At 46.4% G+C, this 21,653-nt stretch overlaps 1 long non-coding RNA gene across 2 annotated transcripts in view; it reads right to left on the bottom strand.

Annotated features, from left to right (window-relative positions):
- The window catches only part of LOC115507493, an 80,150-nt gene that overhangs the window by 21,789 nt on the left and 36,708 nt on the right, over positions 1-21,653 (bottom strand). Inside the window, exons 3-4 of one of the 2 annotated variants that reach the window (XR_003966670.1) lie at positions 19,367-19,458; positions 16,014-17,028 (exon numbers count right to left, since the gene is read on the bottom strand). This is a non-coding gene — a long non-coding RNA (uncharacterized LOC115507493). Of the gene's footprint in view, positions 1-16,013; positions 17,029-19,366; positions 19,459-21,653 lie in introns of those variants that run through there. The other variant, XR_004343230.1, reaches the window with a different exon arrangement.

Below are 21,653 nucleotides of genomic sequence, written 5' to 3'. Positions count from 1 at the left end.
AGACCCTCACAGTGAAGCGGGGGACACACACACAAAGAAACAGTTGCAAACTTTTATGTTAAATGCTGAGACAGAGGTGGGCTTAGGGGGATGTGGGAATATAAAAGGGCCCTGGAGAAGCAGCACGGCACACGGATTTCTAAGAGCACAGACTCTGAAGCCAGATAGCCTGGGTTTGAAGTCTGGCTTTGCCACTTCCCAGTTATGTTCTGTGAACTTTGACAAGTTAAGCCTCTATGTGCCTCAGTTTCCTCATCTGAAAGGAGGGATAATAACAGGATCTAACTCATAGAGCTGCAATGAGGATTAAAAGTGCCTAGAATAGTTCCTGGCACATAATAAGCGCTATGCACGAGTTAACATAAATAAGCTTTACTCTGAATGGGATTACAAGAAAGGCTTCTTGAAGGGCCCGATGCCGGGCTTGAGTCACAGAGGATGAGTTAGAGGTAGCCAGGTGAAGGCAAGTGGGGGAGAGGGTGAGCCCAAACCGGCATCGAGGGTGGGGGCTAACTCCATTCAGCTGGTAATTCTAGACGGGAGTGTTAAGTCCAAAGAGGAAAGAGGTAGGGGAAAGATCTCGAAAGGCCTTCTATGTCACTGAAGAAGTCGGATTTTATTTCACATGGACCAGGGAACCATGGAAGGGTTTTATGCAGTGGAACAATACAGACAGATGTACATGGGAGGGTAGATTTGTTATATGGTCTAAAACTCACTTTAAAAACATTCAGCACAGGGCGCCTGGGTGGCTCAGTCAGTTAAGCGTCCGACTTCGGCTCAGGTCATGATCTCACAGTTCATGAGTTCAAGCCCCACATCGGGCTGTGTGCTGACAGCCCAGAGCCTAAAGCCTGCTTCAGATTCTGTGTCTCCCTCACTCCGCCTCTCCCCCACTTGCGCTCTGTCTCTCTCTGCCTCTCAAAAATGAATAAAAACGTTTAAAAAATACTCAGCACAGGGGCACCGGGGTGGCTCAGTTGAGTGTCTGACTCTTGGTTTTGGCTCAGATCACGATCGCATGATTTGTGGGTTCAAGCCCCATGTTGGGTTCTGTGCTGACGGTGTGAGGCCTGCTTGGGATTCTCTGTCTCGCTCTCTCTCTCTGCCCCTTCTCTGCTCTCTCTCTCTCTCTCTCTAAAATAAAAACAAAATACTCAACACAGACATACACCTATGCATATACACGTGTGTATCCACGCACCCCAGGGACAGCTCGTATCTGAAGCACCCCAATGCGGAACACACGTCCGTGACCTGCCCTTTCATGAATGGGGCCTAAGAAACTGAGGAGCCCAGAGCGGCATCTAGGCCCGGGAATCCACTGGGTCCTGCGTCCCGACGCCTAACGGATGGTTCCATTGCCTGATCGAACCACAAGTTTCGCTAAAATGCTACTACTGGAGAGGTTCCAAATGCGCTTCAGTGAGCCTTTCCTGTGTGGGGCTTAATGGATCTTATGAGGACAGGGTGGGGCACTATGTCTAACTACTAATAAATATATGCCTGGCAGAACTGGGTCGAGGTCCTGTTTTCACTAGAGTGTGCCGGCTGGTAGGGCGATGGGGGGTGGGGCGTGGGGTAAGGATGACAACCCACAGCCATCTCTAATCATTGGAAGCTACCGATACTCAATGAAAATCAGTGGCGATGTGAGAGGCTACATGGGCTTAAATCGATTTCCAGCAGGATTAAAGGAGGGCGAATACAGAGGCTGCTGCAAGGGTGGCTCGATCAATAAACGATGAAATTTCTGAACTACAGCAGTGGCAGTGGGTAAGAAGAAAATGGAGTTGAGACACTGAAGAGGGAAAATCAGGACGTCTTGGTGATCCGTTGGACGGTAAGGTCCGGGAGCAGTTTGTGACAACTTCTAGGTTTCTTCTTTGAGTGACTGGGCAGCCTTTGGTGACGCTCGCTGGGGTAGGGGACAATACAATAGCCAGAGGAAGAGGAAGGTTGGAGGCGGGGCAGGGGCAAGCATTTTGGGATACACTGAGCTTAACGTCAACATGGAGACGTCCAGCCAGCATTTGGATAATAAAAGCCTGAAGCTCAGGGGGGAAGTCAGGGTTTGAAATATAGATGCAAAAGCCATCAGCACATGGGGGCTAGAGAGCGGATGATCCCTCAGTTACCATAATACAAAGTCAGTAGATGATGTTTAAAAAGTATTTGCTGGGGCGCCTGGGTGGCCCAGTTGGTTAAGTGTCTGACTCTTAATCTTGGCTTACGTCATGATCTCACAGTTCATGGGATCAAGCCTTGCGTTGGGCTCTGTGCTGACAGTGCAGAGGCTAAAAAAGCAAATGTAGAATTACCATACGATCTAGCACTTCCATTTCTGGGTACACACTCCAAAGAAGGGAAAGCAGGGAATCAAACAGGTATTTGTACACTTACGTTCATAGCAGCATGTTCATAATAGCCAAAAGGTGGAAACAACGCAAATGTCCATCAACGAACGAACAGAAGAACAGAATCTGGTGTGTGTGTGTGTGTGTGTGTGTGTGTGTGTGTGCGCGTGTGCATGGGCGACCATGTGTGTATAAAATAGAATATCATTCGGCCTTAAAAAGGAATGAAAGTCTGATATCTGTTACAACATGGATGATCCCCGAAGACGTTATGCTAAGGGAAATAAGCCAGACAGGAAAGAACAAATAGCATAGGATTGCATTTATAGGACTTTTCCTGGAAGAGTCAAATTCACAGTGACAGAAACTAGCACAGTGGTTAGCAGGGACCTGCAGGGAAGGGGATCGGAAGGCACCGTTTCATAGATAGCTACAGAATTTCAGTTTGAGATGATGAGAAAGTTCTGGAGGTGGAAGGTGCGGATGGTGGCACAACGGTGTGAATGTCCTTTTTTTCAATGTTTCTTTTGAGACAGAGAGACAGAGAGACAGAGAGAGAGAGAGCAGGGAAGGGACATACAGAAAGGGAGAGAGAGAATCCCAAGCAGGCCCCGTGCCATCAGCGCAAAGCCTGACTCAGGGCTCGATCTCACAAACCATATGAAATCATGACCTGAGCCAAGATCAAGAGTCAGGGGCTTAACGTAATGAGCCACCCAGGAGCCACAACAGTGTGAATGTCCTTAATGCCACTAAAATGTACACTTTAACAATGGGTAAAATGGTAAATTTTGTACTGTGTATAGTTTACCAATTTAATTAAAAAAAAAAAGAAATAGCATATTTCTTTTAAACGTGCTATTTAAGATAATCATGTTCTTTTAAATGACCGAGGGAAACACTGTAAGGAATACTTCAAGGAGTCACTGCTTCTGGGAAGTAGGAAAGGGGTAGGCACAAGGCCTTTTGCTTATCATTAGAAACCTTTGGTACTCTTTTATTTATTTATTTTTAGCTCTATGCATGAATTACATTATAGAAATAAAAACACTTTTTTAATGTCTTGTATTTATTTTTGAGAGCGAGAACACAAGCAGGGGAGAGGCGGAGAGAGAGGGGGGGCACAGAGCCCAATGCGGGGCTTGAACTCATGAACTATGAGACCATGACCTGAGCCGAAGTCGGATGTTCAACTGACCGAGCCACCCCGGCGCCCCTAGAAATAAAAGCATTTTAAACTGTAAAAAGAAGTGAATGAGATCACTCAGGGAGAGTTTGAGAAGTTAGAGGGAGAAGAGGTACCTCGGGATAAAGGTTGCAAGAAACGATATCACCCACTAAAATGAGGTACTAGAAAGGGCTGTTACCAGGCTCCAGGAGAATCACACAGGCACCTACTGCAGTAAAGCACCACGAGCAGCTCCCAGGATCTAGAAAGTTGTCTCCGTGCCCTCTCCCGGCCTCTCCCTCCACCACTCCCCTCTCCCCGCTGATCCCTCTCACAAAGTTTTCCCTCTCTCCCCCCTATGCTACTCCACGTCTCTCTCAGGATCTCTTCCTCAGTTCTCTGGGAGTATCGGCTTGATGTCCCCATCCCCTTCTCTGCCCAGCAGTGTCTTCAGGTCACGTGCCCTCTCTCACATGGCCAGAATCATAGCTTCAGCCTCTGGGTCTACACAACTTCTCAGTGTTTTTTCCTCCCAGTCACCTTCCTCTGTCTCACTCCATTCCTAGGAGGGACAGAACAGACCCCTGCAGGTCAGGCATCCTCCTCCCTCTGCTTACGTATCTATCCCTAGTCCTACCGGCTATCTGTGTCTGGGGCTCTACCATCCCTTCCTGAGACACGATAGGTTGGGAAGTATTGCAGTAAAGGAGATTTAACCCCAAACATAACTACTATCAAATAAAATCCTTGAGGAATACAGGAGTGGGACAACCGGAGAAGAAAAGCCACGAAGAGAGTTTGAAGCAGGTGAGTGCCTGGATGATGCCGAATGCTGCAGAGCAAGATTACTTAAAATACAGACTAACAGGGGCGCCTGAGTGGCTCAGTTGGTTGAGCGTCCGACTTCGGCTCAGGTCATGACCTCGTGGCCAGTGAGTTCGAGCCCCGCGTCGGGCTCCGTGCTGACAGCTCGGAGCCTGGAGCCTGCTTCGGATTCTGTGTCTCCCTCTCTCTCTGACCCTCCCCTGTTCATGCTCTGTCTCCTGTTTCAAAATAAATAAACGTTAAAAAAATTTTAAAATACAGACTAACAGGCATCCGTTGAGTTTGGCATTGGGGTGAATGAAAACGAAGGAAGTAGAACATCAAGTATAGACTCTGCTTTCAGGGAGTGTGGCTGACCAGGGGGACACGGGGGAAAAGATTTTTGTTTTTTATTAAAACAGAACAGACGTTTTGTGATGGTTACAAATGTAGCCGAGTATAAGGGAAGACTAAAGAACTGTTGGGCAGGTGAAAAGGTTGGCATTGAACTGGAGAAAGGATACATTACCCTCAAAGAGAGGCAGAAAACGCTAAGAACTGCAGTTAATAGCTTTTCAATCCAGAGTTAGTCTTATTTTGCCACAGAGACCAATCCTGACTGTAGACCTTCTCTTTCTTACTACAAGAAAAGAGGGCCAAGGGGCACCTGGGTGGCTCAGTCCATTGAGCGCTCGACTCTTGATTTTGGCTCAGGTCACTATCTCACATTTCACACGATGGAGCCCCGTGTCAGGCTCCGCACGGACAGCGTGGGGCCCGCTTGGGATTCTCTCTCTCCCGCTCCCTCTCTGCCCCTGCCCCGCGCGCATGCACTCACACACTCTCTCCCAAAATAAATAAATAAAACTAAAAACCAAAACAAAAAGAGGACCAAGGACAGAACACAGGGCAATGCCAACGCTTAACAGTGCAAGTGAGTGGCCGCTTCCAGATCTGATCATTCAGGGTGAATGTTTTTGTTTTTTTTTTTAATTTTTTTTTAATGCTTTATTTATTTTTGAGACAGAGAGAGACAGAGCATGAACAGGGGAGGGGCAGAGAGAGAGGGAGATGCAGAATCCGAAGCAGGCTCCAGGCTCCGAGCTGTCAGCACAGAGCCCAACACGGGGCTCGAACCCACAGACCGTGAGAGCATGACATGAGCCGAAGTCGGTCGCTCAACTGACTGAGCCACCCAGGAGCCCCCAGGGTGAATGTTTAATTTGGGTCTAGCTTTCCTTACCATTGCATGGCTCTGGATCCATTTCCCTTAACACCCAATTGGCTACACGCCCCAGAAATGCCAACTAGTAACCTGTACAAATCATAACTAGAAAATATAGGGGCGCCTGGGTGGCTCCAGTGGGTTAAGCGACTGACTCTTGATTTCGGCCCAGGTCATGATCTCACGGTCGCGAGATTGAGCCCCACGTCAGGCCCTGCACTAAGCGTGGAGCCTGCTTGGAATTCTCTCTCTCTCCCTCTCTCTCTCTCTCATCTCTCTCTGCCCCTCCCTCACTCGCACTCATGCACACATGCACGCTCTCACTCTCTCTCAAAAATAAAGAAACTTTTAGGAAAGAAAAGAAAATATGTAACAGTAAAGTCATATATCCTGGGAAAAGGACGGGCAGAGGAATCATGAGGCCAGCTACCTTCCCCCCCCGGGCCTCTGTTTCCCCATATGTAAAAGTGAATGGGGCTGGCCCCTTCTATGGCTCCTTCAGTTGGAACACTCTGTTATTCTTTGACTTCTGGTTTATATATGCTTTTCTTGTGGTGGTATTAATACTCTTCCACGTTAATACAAACGGGTGGAAGCTGACCACATCGTTTTCAAGCTCCTGGTAAGAGGCAAAACTCCAAAGGACCGAGACAATCCCAAAATAAGGTCAACAAAAGCAAGTAAGAGGCAAAGGGAAAATGTGAGGGACCTCTGTTGATGTCGGCGCTCAGCCGTACAACAGTGAGACCGGGTGTCCTTGACATCAAGTCAATGGCTCAAAAGTAGAACACGTAAAGCGCCTTTTGTACTGCTCAAGTCAAGATGCACGCCCCAACCCTGCCAACTTTGGAGGAGATGGTGAGTCTTTTCCTCTCCTCATAGCATCCCTCACAGTTGTCATAAGCATCGAGAATATTCTAATACATATACAAGAAAGGGGGGGTCACCGATGTTCTCAAGTGATGAGCTGTTCTTTTTTTTAATGTGTATTTATTTTGAGAGAGAGAAAGAGAGTGAGTGGGAGAAGGGCAGAGAGAGAGGGAGACAGAGAATCCCAAGCAGGCTCTGTGCTGCCAGCGTAGAGCCTGACGTGGGGCTTGATCTCACGAACCGTGAGGTCATGACCCGAGCTGACATCAAGGGTCGGACGCTTAACCAGCTGAGCCACCCAGACGTCCCCAGTAACCTCCTATTCCTACCAAACCTTCAAAGCTTTCCTGAAGGGGCAATGAGACTAAGGACGCCGTGTCCTGCCCGCCTTCTTCCATCCTGCCAGCTGGGAACAATTCACCAGTGTTAACGCCTGGGTCCCTCACGGTTCTCCTGAAGCTCAAAAATACTTTGGTAAGAGTGGGACTGTGAATAGACCGTGCTGTCCTCTCCACAAAAAGCTGGTACAACTGATCTATGAGTGAGCCACATCCTTTCAGCTGTTTCGCAGGCCTGAAGATGGGATTATTCTGTACCATCTAGACCCTCTCACGCTCTTGTGCCCAGGTGACCAGGGAGAGAGGTGAAAGCAGTGGTCAAGGAATTCGCTTGTCCAGGGCGCCTGGTCGGCTCAGTCAGTTAAGTGTCTGACTTCAGCTCAGGTCATGATCTCAGGGTTCGTGGGTTCAGGTCCCATATCGGGCTCTCTGCTATTAGCACAGTCCCTCCTTCTCTCTCTCTTTCCCCCTGCACCCCCACTCATGTGCTCTGTCTCTCTAAAATACAAATGAGGGGTGCCCGGGTGGCTCAGTCAGTTAAGCGTCCGATTTCTGCTCAGGTCATGATCTCACAGCTCGTGGGTTCGAGCCCCGCGTCGGGCTCTGTGCTGACAGCTCAGAGCCTGGATCCTGCTTCTGTTCTGTGTCTCCTTCTCTCTCTGTCCCTCCCCAACTTGTGCTCTGTTTCCCTATGTCTCTCAAAAAATAAATAAATGTAAAAAAAAATTAAAATAAAATAAAATAAAATACAAATGAATGTTTAAAAACTTAAGGAAACTAACTTGTTCATGTACATCAGAGCCAGGAACAAGACACCCACGTGCCCGGAGCCTCACACTTGACCATGTCGTATGGTCTATCTTGGCTCTTGACATAGGCCAAGTCCCAAAACTTCAGCACTGAACACCATAGGCAAAGGCTTCCGCTTGGAGCACCGGTCAAGTTCTCGGTTTCTGCTTCACTCTGTGAAGCTGAGTCAGTCCCCTGAGCAGGGTCCGGGGGACCACACGCTGCCTTTCTGTTTCTCGTGGCGGGGCAGGTAGAGGCAGGCCCCGAGTTTGGACGACGGGGACCGCTCGGCTGCCAGCTTTTCCGGCAGATGGTATCACCACCATGAGACAATTAGCGTGCCATCCCACAGTGGGGGCTGGGTAAAAAGCACGAGCAAGTGAAAATGGAAAATTAGATGTACGAAAACGTAGGGGAGGTTGCTGCCCAAGTTGGAAGCGTTCGTGCCTCGACACGAAAGGCTCCCGGCTCCCTGGCTCTGAAGGTGCCTTTGTTTCCCTTTTGCCATCCGCATTTGGCTCTCGGGTGCCTTAGTGGCTTCCTGCGTGCATTTCGCTCCTGCTCCTTCTCAGAAAGCACCTCTTTTGCGACTATTACTTTGCAAAGGTTTGGGGTATCTTTTCTTTTTAATGTTTATTTATTTATTTGGGGGGGGGGGGTGGGCAGAGAGAAAGAGAGAGAGAATCCCGAGCAGGCTCAGCGCTGTCAGCGCAGAGCCCGATGTGGGGGCTCGATCCCATGAACCATGAGATCGTGACCTGAGTCGAAATCAAGAGTCAGATGCTTAGCTGACTGAGCCACCCGGGCACCCCAAAGGTTTGGGATGTCTTACCGCCCCGTTCTCCCGCATCCTGGGCCACACCTGAGCATACCTGCTTCGAGTAGGGGTGCCACAGCCAGAACCCCCCACCCCCCGCCCCCCGGGAAACTTAACCAAGGGCCGCTGTCATTATACGGCTTGAATCTGTAAGGAACCAAGGTGATAAGTGGTGCTTTTGTTGTCTTAAACATTCTTTGGATGCATTTAAGAGCCGCCTATATCCGCATAAAATAAGCAGCCTTCGGTTTTACGAGGCATTAAATTGAAACCGGGTTAATTCAAGCACAATCTACCAATTGACTAATTGCTGGGCATCGGCTAATGGACAGAAATTAGCTGCATCACTGGACACAAGCGCTCTTGTTCCATTACTTGTACGTGTCTGTGTCGCGGGAAGGTTGTGGAAGAATGCTGGTGCAAAAGACCAAGGCTCTGGTTAACCCCGGGCAGAGGGGGAGCTCACTTTCCGGGCGCGGGCTGCAAGGGCTGTCCTGTCCCCCTCAGCTCTAGATAAATCTGGCCACCTGACACCGAACCTCTCCTCACACGGAAACCGGTTCCATTTACCCTCCACCTGAAGTCTGTCATACCTGGCCAATGAGCTCCCTTCACGTATAGGACTTTAAGAGCGGCCTGCCTCTGGGGAGAAGGATGAACTAAAGAATAAAGTTCTCCTGAGATCCGAAGGTGCCCCTCTCTCCTTAGCTTTGGCTCAACACACTGGATTCAAACACTTTTTTTTTTAAATTGGGGTTCAGAGCTTTCATTTAGTGTTTACTTGGCAGATAGATAAGACAGAAACGAACAAGGCGTCTGTCTAGCTTTCCAACTCAACAGTGGGGGCCCACGGAGGCAGGACCCAGGTACATTAGTGAAACAGGCAACATGTGTTCTCAGCATGCCCCCCTTGGAACATTTCCCCTGTTCTAGCCCAGCTCCTTGGGTCCCAGTACCTCCTGCTGCCACTTGGCCACACAGGGTCATTCCCTGTCCCACCTCTAATTTAAGCTGGGGTTCCCATTCCTTAGCACTGAGCACCACTCCAGACCTGTCCTACACCCCAAATCAAAAAGTTTTCTTCTAATCTCTCGGGCCCCAACTTCATAATGGGGGATCCCCGTAAGTGACATGTTTGCATTTTTTGTAGAGAGGTGTTATGGAATTCGATAGCCTAGATGAGTGATTCTAATGGTAGAAATTTCAGCCATGACTAAACCTTAGTAAAAGACATGTCGGGGTACTCAGGAGGGCCGTTGAAGGACTCCCGAGACAGTTGTACTCGCTCCTTTGTGTGGGACCGGCTCAAGAACCACATAGGAGCTCCAAGGCAAGAACCATATGCATGGCTAGAAGTTCGCTGGTCACTGCTGTCCTGATAGGTTCCCCAAGTGGTGAGAGAAGTGATTTAAGAAAAGTTCAGGGGCACCTGGGTGGCTCAGTCGGTTGAGCGTCTGACTCTTGATTTCGGCTCATGTCATGATCCCAGGGTCGTGGTCAAGCCCTGTGTCGGGCTCCGTGCTGAGCATGGAGCTTAAGATCCTCTCTCTCTCTCTCTCTCTCTCTCTCTCTCTCTCTCTCTCTCTCTCTCCCCCCTTTCCTCTGCTCGTACACTCTCTCTCTCTAAAATAATAATTAAAAAAAAACTGAATAGGTCAGATTCTCAGAGATGCTGCTTTCTGGCTTTAGAACTCTTGTAAAGCTGGTTTAGAAATTACCACCTACTTCTTGCCTCTCTACATTTTTCATCAGAAGAAATAGATTAAAAACTGGATAAGAGAAATATGTTAATCACTGTCAGTCACCAAAGGTGATTTAATGGCACAGAAATTATATTGTTACTATACTATTACAGAGCCTGCTTAGAGAACTAATCTGAATAAAATCAGGGAGCAATTCTTAAACTTAAAAATGTGCTTGGGGCACCTGGTGGCTCAGTCGGTTAAGCGTCTCACTTCGGCTCAGGTCATGGTCTCGAGGTTCGTGAGTTCGAGCCCCGCATCGGGGCGCTGACAGCTCAGAGCCTGGAGCCCACTATGGATTCTGTGTCTCCCTCTCTCTCTGCCCCTCCCCCACTCGCGCTCTCTCTCTCAAAAATAAACGTTAACAATTTTTTTAAAAATTAAAAATGTGCTTAAATGAACTATTGATAGATGCAACAGCATGCTGAATCTCAAGGACATTTGCTGAGTGAAAGAAGCCAGTTTCAAAGTTACCTACTGTGTGTTTCCATGCATATGACATTCTCAGAAAAAAAAGGAAAAATTGTAGCAATGGAGAAAGACATCAGTGGTTGCCAGGGTTTGTGGGGGGGGGGGTGTATGACAACAAAAGGGTAGCTGTAGGGAGTTTTAGGGGATGAAACAACTGCTCTGTATCCCGATTTCAGTGTTGATTACATGGAACTATATATATGTTAAAATTCATAGAACTGTATAGACCAATAAGTCGACCTTCCTACATATTAACTTAAAAACTAAATTAAGGGACAATTACTTTTCCCATTGAAAAATCAGATTTACCCCCTAAAAAAAAAATCAAGTGATAAGTTCAAGATGCTCCAGGTCTGGGAGCGGCTGGGGGGGGCTCAGTCGGTTGAGTGTCTGACTCTTGATTTTGGCTCAGGTCATGATCCCAGGGTCATGGGATCGAGCCCCGCATCAGCCTCCGTGCTGAGCTAGGAGCCTGCTTAAGATTCTCTCTCCCTCTCTGTCCCCCTTTACCCTCTCCCCCATCCGTGTCTTCTCTCAAAATAATTTTTTTTAAAAATATGCTCCAGATCTGAAGAACAGGCATGAAAAGGGCTTTTGGGAAAAGATTATGGTAACCCTCTGAGCTCCTCCTAAGGAAGGTGTTGAATGTGTTTGGAGGTGATGGCTAGCAATGAAACGGGGTTTATAGCCAATCATCCACAGCCTCTCCACCTCGAAGTTTCTCTTGTGGTCAGAGCCAGCTGACTGACTGGCTAGGGTTGGGGACGGCTTTTCACCATGTAGAGTTAACAGGCCCACTGAGGCCTCACATGTTGGCTCCACAAACAGATCAGGCCAGTGATTCTGCTTTTGGAAAGGCGAGAGCGGGCACAGGTTGAGATAGCGTATTTTGATTTCCTAGGGCTGCCCGCTGATACGAAGATGTAGATGACAAATGCTTGCTTTCTCGTGAAAGTGATTTTCCATTAAATGTGGTTACTGTGTGTGGTACCTGGGTGGCTTGGCCGGTTGAGCATCCGACTCGTGATTTCGGCTCAGGTCATGATCCCAGGGTTGTGGGATCGAGCCTCGGTCTGAGTGTGGAGCCTGCTTAAGATTCTCTCTCCTCTGCTCGTGTTCCCTCTCTAAAACTTAAAATAAAAAAAATAAAATCAATTTGGTTACTGAGAATTTCCAGAAGGTGAACAGTACCTCTGTGGATTATTAAGGCCCTCTCACGTGCTGCATACCCAGGTTTGGGGAGTCATTTTTTTTTTTTTTAATTTTTTTTTCAACTTTTTTTGTTTTTATTTATTTTGGGACAGAGAGAGACAGAGCATGAACGGGGGAGGGGCAGAGAGAGAGGGAGACACAGAATCGGAAACAGGCTCCAGGCTCCGAGCCATCAGCCCAGAGCCTGACGCGGGGCTCGAACTCACGGACCGCGAGATCGTGACCTGGCTGAAGTCGGACGCTTAACCGACTGCGCCACCCAGGCGCCCCATTTTTTTAAAATACTTATCCAGTCTGGTAGCCAGATGGCCAATTAGTTTAATGCACAATGAGCCAGATTCCTTAATCCAGCTTCTGGCAAAATATTCGAGGCCCTAATTTTCTGTCTTTATCTTTGTTTTAATTAAGCTTTTTGAAATGATTGTAAATTCACATGCAATTGTAAGAAATAATACAGTGAGATCGTGTGTACCCTTTACTGAGTTTCCTTTAGTGGTAACGTCTTATAAAACTGGAGTAGAATATCACAGCCAAGATATAGACATTGCTATGATCCACTGACCTTGTGCAAATTTCCCCGGTTTTACTTGTAATCATTTGCTTGTAGGTGTCTCTGTATTTAGTTTTATGCAATTTTATCACAAGTGCGTGTTCATGTACCCACCAACACAGTACCGAATTGTGCTATCTCCACAAGGATCCTTCCTGTTACCATTTTCAGCCACACCCACCTCCTCTCTGCCCTATTCCCTAACCCCTGGCACTCACTCTCCACGTCCCCATGTCTTTTTGTCATTTCAAGAGTATTATATAAATAATCACATAGTATGTAACCTTCGAAGACTGGCTTTTTCTCACTCAGTGAAATTCCCAGGAGATCCTTTCGAGTCATTGTGTGAACCATACCCCCATTTCTTTTATTGCTGAGTAGTATTCCATGACATAGATATACCACATTTTACTTAACTATTAATCGGTCGAACAACACATGGATGAGATATCCGGTTTCTTGACATCCTCGCCAGCATTTGGTGTTGTCGTTATTTTTTATTTTAGCCATTCTGATGGGTGCGTGGTAATATCTCATGGTGGTTTTGATTTGCATTCTCCTGCTGGCTGGTGATGCTGAACATCTTTTCATGGATCGTTTGCCATCTGCACATCCTCTTTAGTGAAACGTCCGTTCATCTCTTTTGCCCCTTTTCTAATTGTATGGAGTGTTGAGAACCCTTTATACATTCTAGATGCAAATCCTCGGTCAGATATGCAGTTTGCAAATATTTTTTTTAGTCTGTAGCTTGATCTTTTAGAGAGCAACTTTTTTCATTTTGATGAACTTCAATTAGTAGATGTTTCCTTTTATGTGTCACGTTTATGGTGTTGAGCCTAAGAACTCCTTGCTGAACACTAGATCATGATTTTTCTCCTGTGTTTTTTTCCTACAAGTTTTATAGTTTGACCCTTTAAGTCTGTGATCCATTCTGAGTTCCTTTTTTTGTATAAAGTGTGATGATTCGGTCAAAGTTCATTTTTATTTCTTTTTTTCCCTTTTCACTTTTTTTTCTTTTCTTTCTTTCTTTCTTTCTTTGCCTATGGAAGTCAATTGCTCTCACATTATTTGTTGAAAAGGCTACCCTTTCTTCACTCGATTGCTTTTATACCTTTATCGAAATTCAGTTGAACAAATTGGGTTTATTTCTGGGTGCTCTATTCTGTTCCATTGATCTATATGTCTACCCTCCACTATTGTCTTGATTACTATAGCTATATAGTAAGCCTTTACATTGGAAAGAGTGATTCCACCCCCCCCAGGTTATTCTTTACAAACATCATTTTAGCTACTCTAAGTCCTTTGTCTTTCAACATACATTTTATAATAATCTTATCTATGCCTATAAAAATCCTTGCTGGGATTTTGATAAGGATTTCATTAACCTATAGATAAATTTGGGGAAAACTGATATCTTTACTATGTGGAGTCTTCTAACCCACGGATACAGTAAGTCTCTCAAATTATTGTCTTCTTTGGGTTCTTTCCTCAGTGTTTTATAACTTTCAGCATATAGATGAAACATGTTTTGTTAAGTTTGATACCTAAGAATTTCATTTTCTTTGAAGCAATTATAAATAGTATTGTGTTTTTTATCTAGATTTCCACGTTGTTAGTATATAGAAGCGTGATTGATTTTTGTGTATTGATCTTGCGTCATATGACCTTGCTGAATTATTAGTTCTAGAAGGGTTTTTTTTTTTTTTAGAACCCCTGTGATTTTTTTTTTATGTAGACAACCAAGTCCTATGCAAATAGAGACAGTTTCACTTGATTCTTTCCAATCTGGATGTCTTTTATTTCCTTTTCTTGCCGTGTTGTGCTGGCTAGAACTTCCAGTATAATGTCGAATAGAAGTGATAAGAGCAGACATGCTTGCCTTATTTCAGCCTTAAGAGGCAAAGTATTCTGCTTTTACCATCAAGTATAACGTTAGTGGTAAGTTTTCTATAGATGGTTTTTATGAGGTTAAGGAAGCTCCCCTCTCTTCCTAGTGTACTGAGTTTTTGTCATGAATGTTGAATTTTGTCAAATGTTTTATTCTGTGTCAAGTGATATGGTCATATGATTTTTCTTTAGTTTATTGATATGGTGGTCTACACTGAATGATTTAAAAATAGTGAGCCGGCCTTACATACTTGGAATAAATCCCATTTGATCATGGTATATAATTCTTTTATACATCGTTGAATGCATTTTGCTCATAAGCCTTTGTTGAGGATTCTTGTGTCCAAATTTATGAGGGATACTGGCCTGTAGTTTGCTTTTTCTTTTTCTTTCTTTCTTTCTTTTCTTGTACTGTCATTGTCTGGTTTTGATATCCATCCGGGACTCAGATGACATAAGTGTTGGATCTTTCGATATTTCATTTAAAAAAAATTTTTTTAACATTTATTTAGTTTGTTTTTTTTTTTTTAATTTTTTTTTTCAACGTTTATTTATTTTTGGGACAGAGAGAGACAGAGCATGAACGGGCGAGGGGCAGAGAGAGAGGGGGACACAGAATCGGAAACAGGCTCCGGGCTCCGAGCCGTCAGCCCGGAGCCCGACGCGGGGCTCGAACCCACGGACCGCGAGATCGTGACCTGGCTGAAGTCGGACGCTTAACCGACTGCGCCACCCAGGCGCCCCAACATTTATTTAGTTTTGAAAGAGAGAGACAGAGTGAGAGAGGGGGAGGGGCAGAGAAAGGGAAACACAGAATCCAAAACAGGCTCCAGGCTCTGAGCTGTCAGCACAGAGCTTGATGTGGGGCTCAAACTCACAAACCGTGAGAGCATTATCTAAGCCGAAGCCGGATGCTTAACCAACTGATCCACCCAGGCGCCCCAAATCTTTTATTTCTCACAGGTCTCTGAGGCTCTATTTTTTTACCAGTCTATTTTCTCTCTGTTGTTCACGCTGAGTGAATGCTATTGATATGTCCTCAAGTTCACTGATTCTATCCTCTGGCGTCTCACTATACTATGGACCCACTGAGTTGCTTTCTTTTTTTAATTTCTGTTACTGTAAGTTTTCGGTTTTATAATTTCCACTTAGCGCTTTTTTTCTATAATTTGTATTTCTTTGTTGTGATTTTCCATTTTTTCCTTTGTTTCAAGAGACTTTGCAATTGTTTACTGGAGCATTTTTGTGATGGCTGCTTTACAATTCTTGTCAGATAATTCTAATATTGGATTCATCTCCCTATTGATGTCAGCTGATTGTCTTTTCTTATTCAAGTCCTGATTTTCTAGTTCTTGGCATGAGAGGAGATTTTTCATTGCATTTTGGCTATTATGTCAGGAGACTATTTAAATCTTTTTGCGGGGACGGGGGGTGGGGAGCACCTAGGTCAGGCTCAGTCAGTTAAGTGTCTGACTTCAGCCCAGGTCATGATCTCACAGTTCGTGGGATTGAGCCCCACATCGGGCTCCGTGCTGACAACTCCGAGCCCGGAGCCTGCTTCTGATTCTGTGTCTCCCTCCCTCTCTGCCCCTCCCTTGCTCGTGCCGTGTCTGTCTCTCAAAAATAAATCAACGTTTAAAAACAAATTAAACTCTTTTTTTAAATGTTTATTTATTTTTGAGAGAGGGAGGGAGACAGAGAATCCTAAGCAGCCTCTACGCCGTCAGCCTAGAGCCCAACGTGGGGCTCGAATTCACGAACCGTGAGATCATGACCTGAGACGAAATCAGGAGTCGGCCGCTGAACCGACTGAGCCACCCAGGCGCCCCAGGAGGCTATTTAAATCTTTTGTTTTAGTAAGCGGTCACTCCGTTTAGGTTTAGCGTGCAGGTCCTGGCCTACTTTTGTAGGCTGTGATTTCAACGACCATTTACGTTGCAGAGCCTCTGCGATGCTATTTTGGTCCGCTTGTTAATGTGGCGCTGACGGGGCCCCCGCCGGTCCGCACCGGTGCCGCCTAAGGGAGCAGAAGGTGTTCCACCAGGCTGGGTGGCCTGAGGCCCGCAGGTGGAGGGAGTGAGTCTCTAGTCTGCGGGAACAGCTAAGCTTCCCTGGTTTTGCTTGCTCTGGTGGAACCCGCGCCCCTTGTCGGTGCCATATGCCATCCTGGTACCTCTCCTTCCTGGGCCAGAGGACTCGTGGTGGTCGGATTTGCCCTTGATGACGATGCCCTGGCCGCACAGTGTCTCGTGGCAAGGGAGGGGAGCCCCGCGTGGCGGGGGAGGAGAGCGTGTCCCCCCCCCCCCCCCCCCGGCTGTTTCGTGTCAGCGGGGCTCCCTGCTGGATTCCCTTTGCCGGGGTTGCCGGGGGCCCACGGGGCCCACGCGGATTGGCGCATCCAATCCGGAGGAAGAAGCTGCCTACTGGGAAATGCGGGGGCCCGGCTCCCCTCCTTCTGCTGGGTGGGGAGTCAAAAGGCGCCCTGCTGCTACGATGTCTCCCGGTCCTGGGGTTCCTGACCATTCTGTCTTCCTCTTTAGACCTTTGGGAATTCTTCTTTGGTTGCCTCTTGAATCATTTCTAGCACTCGCAGTTCTACTTGGTGGGGAGGAGCGAGGAGAAATGAGACTATGCCGTCTTGTCCAGCCTGAAAATAGAAGACCGTTTTTACTCCGGTTTCTGCTGCTGCTTCTCCCAGGAATGACTCAGGCTTTCAGCTGCCACCCTTTCCTGGGCGAAGAGAAGCTCTGGGGGCTTTGCCTTGGTTGATATATCACGCTTCCAGGTTTTCTGGGGGTCTGTGTGGGGGAAAGAGAGAGAAGAAAGGCTGTGCCACTATATTCATACGATCCTACTGTGAGACGTCAGAACAACCAAACTTTGGTATTTCCTGGCAGGACGGAGGCAGAAAATAAGATTTTTTTAAATTTATTTATTTATTTACTTATTTAAAATCTTAATGACTTTGAGGTAGGCAAAGTCTTTTCATGTCATTGATTTATTTTGTTATTTATTTTTGGAGACAGAGAGAGAGAACACTGGGAGAGGGGGAGAGGGAGAGAGAGAGACAGAGAGAGAGAATCTTAATCAAAATTTGGTATTTCCTGACAGGACAGAGGCAGAAAATAATATCTCTCTATCTATCTACCTATTTATTTATTTATTTATTTATTTATTTATTTATTTATTTTCTTCATGACCTTGGGTTAGGCAAAGTCTTTTTATTTTATTATTATTATATTATTATTATTATTATTATTATTATCATTTTAGAGAGAGAGCACGTAAGCAAGCAGGGAAGAGGGGCAGAGGGAGAGACAGAGAATCTTAAGCAGGCTCCACTCTCGGTGCAGAGCCTGATGCAGGGCTCAATCCCACGATTGATCCTGGGATCATGACCGGAGCCGAAATGTAGAGTCGAACGCTCAACCGATTGAGCCACCCAGGCGTCCCAGAAAAGAAGATTTTCAAACACGCCCCTCCCTTCGTGTAAAACCTTGGGACATCCGCGTACATGATCCCCCCCCCCACACACACGCCGCAAAATGTCCATGCCCTAATCCTTGGGATGGATGAATATGTCACCTTACATAGTAAAAGGCACTTTGCAGGGGCAGTGAAGTTAAGGATATTGAGATGGGGAGAATGTCCTCAATTATCCTGGTGGGCCCGATCTAATGACAGACTTCATATAAGAGAGAAGCAGGAGAGTACGAGTCAGAGAAGGTGATGCGCCCGTGGAAGCAGACCGAGGTCAGAGAGTGTGAGAGAGAATCTAAAGATGCTCTGTGCTGGCTTTGAAGATGGAGGGGGTGGGGCATGAGCCAAGGAATGCAGATGGCCTCCAGAAGCTGGAAAATGGCTGCTTTTAGACTTCGGAGCTCCAGAACCGTTAAGGTAATAGATTCATGTTATTTTAAGCCATAAAGTTTGCGGTAATTTGTTATAACAACAACAGAAAACTACTACACTGACAGTAGACAAGTGACATGATCAGGGATGGGAAGCTGGGGGCTATTGTACGTTAGGGAGGAGCGTGGCCTCCGCTAAAAACATGAGACTCTCCAGTCCGGGAAGGCGAAACCTGACAGGAGATTGGCTCAAAGACTAGGCCACCGCTGTCTGATAGAACCATCCGTGATGATGGAAATGTGCTATATCTGCGCTCTCCAGGATGGAAGCCCCTCGCCACAGGGGACTGCCGAGAACTTGAAATGTGGCCAGTGCTACTGAGGCCCTGAATTTGTAATTTGATTTACTCATTTAATTTATATTTAAGTTGTAAAAGCCACACGCAGCCAGTGGTGACGATATTAAACAGAGTGGGTCCCCACCATGGAAAAGAGTGTGGATAAGGGGGAACACACACTTATTCCTTAACGTCCTCAGTGCCGGAAATCTAGCCTGCCCCAAATAGCTTAGATCAAATTAAAGAGCCACCGATTCTTCTCTGGAGATCAGATTTCTCATAACCTCTGCCACAATGTAACCACAAACCTACAAGAGGAAGAAAAAGCATCGAAACGGCATATAAAATCGCTATCGTGAAACCCATAAACTTCACAGGAGATGCAAGGAGTCCAGTCCTCGGGCAAGAAACTGTATATTAGAAGAACCTACAGTAAGCTCTGACATCGCAGTCTCCGACACCAAAAAGTAAAGATGGAAGTTGAGGCAGATAGGATTTCAAAAGCACAGAGATCTGGGACCCATTTAATAGAGAAAGACATATTCTTACACGCCTCAGAGGTCCAGGGCAAAAGCAGATGGTCACAATGCACACTCTGAGTCACAAGACAAAGTTATATTCTGTTCTGAATCAGCCGTTTGAGAATGCAAAGCAGTGAATGATGTAATCTTAGGGAGGAAGGAAGGAAGGAGGGAAGGAGGGAAGGAAGGAAGGAAAGGAAGGAAGGAAGGAAGGAAGGAAGGAAGGAAGGAAGGAAGGAAGGAAGGAAGGAAGGAAATCAGAGAAAATGGGTAAATGCAAAACAAGACAAAAAACCAGCTCTCCACTCTCATGCAAAACCTACACTCCAGCTTCTCGTCACTGTCACTTACCAGGACTGATCTGTGCCAGGGCTGATCACTCACTTCAAGTACTCACTTACCATTACCATCAACACCGTTCCTCACCTTATCCTTCTAAGTCACCTGCCACACAACTTCCAAATCGGGATCGGTGCGATCATCCACCACCACCGTTTCTCTTTCCAGGCTGCCGGGCCCTGCGGGGAGGAAATAACACAGTGGTTTAGGCAGGATCATCTTGAAAAGAAGGATCTCTGTGAAATATCACATAGCTTTTAAGTGTACAAGAAATCCGTATGGAAATACGGAAATATGCCATATTGGCATATTGGCATATTTCCGTATTTGGAATACGGAAATATGGGAAACTATTCAAGGCCCATTAAATAAAAAAGTAAGTGACAATGGGGCGCTTGGGTGGTTCTGTCGGTTGAGCGTCTGACTTTGGCTCAGGTCGCTGCTGTCAGCATGCAGCCTGCTTCAGATCTTCTGTCCCCCTTTCTCTCTGCCTGTCCCTCACTCACGCTCTCTCTCTCAAATAAGTAAACCTTAAAAAAAAAAAAGTAAGTGATAGCAAACCGCCCATTGGGGATGGAAAATGGTACAGTGACTTTGGAAAACCGCCTGGCAGCTGCTCAGAGTGTCAAACATAGATGATTCCGTTCCCAGGAATATACTCAAGAGACGTGAAAATACGTGTCCACATCAACACTTGTAATTGAACATTCATAACAACATCCTTCCTAACGGCCAACAGGGGGAACAACCCATCATCCACCCACCGCTGAATGGCTAAACACAATGCGGTCTTATCCATACAGTGAAATATTACGTGGCAATAAAAAAGAATGAAGTTGTGATTTACAGTACAACATAAACGAACCCTGAAAACACCGTGCGAAGTGAAAGAGGCCGGTCGCAAAAGACGTGTTCTATGCTTCCATTTATATTAAAGCCCGGAACAGGCAAATCTGTAAAAACAGAAAGGAGATCGGTGCTTGCTTAGGGTTGGGGGCGAGGAGACTGGTGACAGGCAGGGAGAGCGAAAAGATTCAGGGCTTCTTCTTGAGATGATGAAAACGTTCTAAAAATGGACTATGGTGGTGGTTGCACATATCTGGGAAGATACTAAAAAACCATACACTTTTCTATGCGCGAATTGTACGTTATGTGAATTATAGCTCAAGAAAGCTGTTGTTTAAAAAAAAAAAAAAGCAAGGGGTAGAATAATGCATGTACTCTGAGCTCATTTATATTAAAACCACAAAACTACATATGCATGTAATATAAACATTTGTGAATGTATGTAAATATACAGAAGAGGATTTGGAAGGCTACCCGCCCATCTGCTAGCATGGGTTACTTCTGGAGAGGGAAGCGGGACTGCCTTCTGTAACATCACACTTCCCTGTTTCTCCTCCCACCACTCCCGTTGTTTCTTCAACTTGCTTTTCTAAGCAGTCCTTCCTCTGCCCACCCCTTTGGAATCTCATTTCACTCTTCAGGCTCTCCCTGAAGCCACGCTAACTAAGACCGTATGTTCCCCGTGGCTTCGACAACCTCCATCCAGGCCCTGACCCATTCGGTCCACAGGTACCCACGGAGCACCTGCCGGGGCCTGTGCTAGGACCTTTGGCTGCCTCCCCTCCTTCATCTGCCATCCCTCACCCAGCAAATTCCACCGGTCTCCTCAGTTCACGTATTCCTCTCTCTTTCCTTCTCTCCTTGTCCTCGGCCTCCCCCGGCCTCCCTCCCGTGTAACCCGAGCCACCACTGTCTCCTCCCTGGCCTCCCTGGCCTCCCTGCCCACACAGGCCATTCTCCACACAGCAGCCAGAGCCAACTTTTAAATATTTAAATCATGCCATATCTGGCTCCCTGCTTCAAAACTCTCCAAGAGCCTTCAATTGTACTGAGTATAACATCTAAGCTCTTTACTTTGACCGAATAAGAGCCTTTGTCTGAATCTCTAATCTTACGTCATCGTGCTATCCTTGTTCGCTATGCTCCTAAAATTTGTTTCCTCTTTTTTTTTTTTTTTAAGTTTATTTATTTTGAGAGAGAGCGAGGCGGGGAGGGGCAGAGAGTGTCAGTGCAGAGCCCCATGCGGGGCTCAAACTCACATGAACCACGAGATGAGCCGAAGTCGGATGTTTAACCGACTGAGCCACCCAGGTGCCCCGATTTTGTTCTCTCTTGAGAGTCTTTGCATTTGCAAAGTGCAAAGCTGAGCCACATCTCTGCTCCAATGTCAGCTCCTCCGAGAGGCCTTCCCTGATCATCTTGACTAAGTAGGGCCCCGGCCCCGGTCAGTGTCTCATCACATCACCCTGTTTTATTATCTCCCTTACTATCAATCTGGAATTCTTTCATTTATTGGTTTGCTTGTTTA

The sequence above is a fragment of the Lynx canadensis genome, chromosome X, assembly GCF_007474595.2.
Source record: "Lynx canadensis isolate LIC74 chromosome X, mLynCan4.pri.v2, whole genome shotgun sequence".
NCBI classification, from domain to species: domain Eukaryota; kingdom Metazoa; phylum Chordata; class Mammalia; order Carnivora; family Felidae; genus Lynx; species Lynx canadensis.
This window is presented reverse-complemented; position numbering and strand designations above follow the sequence as displayed.